This window comes from Gigantopelta aegis, chromosome 4 (assembly GCF_016097555.1).
Source record: "Gigantopelta aegis isolate Gae_Host chromosome 4, Gae_host_genome, whole genome shotgun sequence".
Lineage (NCBI taxonomy): Eukaryota > Metazoa > Mollusca > Gastropoda > Neomphalida > Peltospiridae > Gigantopelta > Gigantopelta aegis.
Genome location: NC_054702.1, coordinates 9,761,648 through 9,763,487, shown reverse-complemented (window position 1 = coordinate 9,763,487; position 1,840 = coordinate 9,761,648).

The window sequence follows — 1,840 nt, the reverse complement described above, 5'->3', positions numbered from 1 at the left end:
ATCTATCTCAGTGGTAGAGCACTTCTCTGAGGTGTGATGGGTCATAGGGTCGATTCTCCTCACTGGACCCATGGTATGTACTGTCTTGTTTGTGGGGATGTACATAACAAAAATTCCTAGATTAATCGAATAAAAGTAACCTATGTGACGGCAGCAGATTTCTTCTGTCATTACCAAGTTTCTCAATGACATTTTCTGATGCGGGTGTTGGCATTTATTAGCTGAAAACAGTAGGCTGCTGGATTTCTATTTTCTTCAGTTACTGATGTTGATGGACATTCTCTCATTAGGGTATATGGATATTAAATTCAAAAGGTATATATATGTAGGATTTTGTATTATTGTTCGCATTTGTTGAAGATAACTTTTGAAAGTTATGTATTGTGCGGTTTTGCAAAAACATCATCTCCGTTACATTTTTTATACGCCTGTCTTTCGTGGGTCATACCGACCTCGGTGGCATAGTGGTTAGGCCATCGGTCTACAGGCTGGTAGGTACTGGGTTCGGATCCCAGTCGAGGCATGGGATTTTTAATCCAGATACCGACTCCGAACCCTGAGTGAGTGCTCCGCAAGGCTCAGTGGGTAGGTGTAAACCACTTGCACCGACCACTGATCCATAACTGGTTCAACAAAGGCCATGGTTTGTGCTATCCTGCCTGTGGAAAGCGCAAATAAAAGATCCCTTGCTGCTAATCGAAAAGAGTAGCCCATGTAGTGGCGCCAGCGGGTTTCCTCTCAAAATCTGTGTGGTCCTTAACCATATGTCTGACGCCATATAACCGTAAATAAAATGTGTTGAGTGCGTCGTTAAATAAAACATTTCTTTCTTTCTTTCTTTCTTTCTTTCTTTCTTTCTTTCTTACATGGGTCATATTATGGTATGACGTTGTCAATCCGTACGTCCGTCTGTTAACGTTTTCTTTTCCGGACCATATCTTGAATACAGATGCATACAGGACTATCAAACCTCACATGTAGGAACAACTTGGGCTGGCGCGCATACTATTACTATGTCACTGTGACCTACTTTTCATGGTCTACTGCACATAATAGTAAATCCTTGTCCAGACCATACCTTGCATACAGATGCATACAGGCCCATAAAACCTCACATGTAGGAACACATTGGGTTGGTGGTGTGTTGCGTACTATTATTAGGTCACTGTGACCTACTTTTCACGGTCTACTCACCGTATGAGGGGCCCGAAATTCCGTCCAAAAATCGTACGGCATCCATACAAATGTTGCGGAAATATGGCGTCAGACATATGGTTAAGGGCCACACATATATATAGAGGAAACCCGCTGTCGCCACTTCATGGGCTACTCTTTTCGATTAGCAGCAAGAGATCTTTTATATGCACCATCCCACAGACAGGATAGTACATACCACGGCCTTTGTTACACCAGTTGTGGAGCACTGGCTGGAACGAGAAATAGCCCAGTGAGGCCACCGATGGGGATCGATCCTAAATCGGCCGCGCATCAGCCGAGGCTTTACCACTGGGCTACGTCCCACTCCGAATGTTGCGGGGGCCGTACTGGGCCCGTGCGATGCTGTATACAACGCGTCTACGGGCTTACGGCCAGTAAAACTTTCTACGACAGATCGGGAACTAAAAGCTTCCAATGCGCCCTACGGCGAGAAAAGAACGCCTAGCCAAGGCGCCCGCAGGATAGTCACGGCACCCTTGTGGCCGTCGTGAGACGTTACCAAGTTTCCCCGAAATTTGGGCTCGTACGGGCACCTTATCCTGAATTGGTGGATATGTGACTCGGTCATAACTCCTCTTGATTGCTACAGTTTTATTATCTTAAAGTGATGTGTATTCTGTAA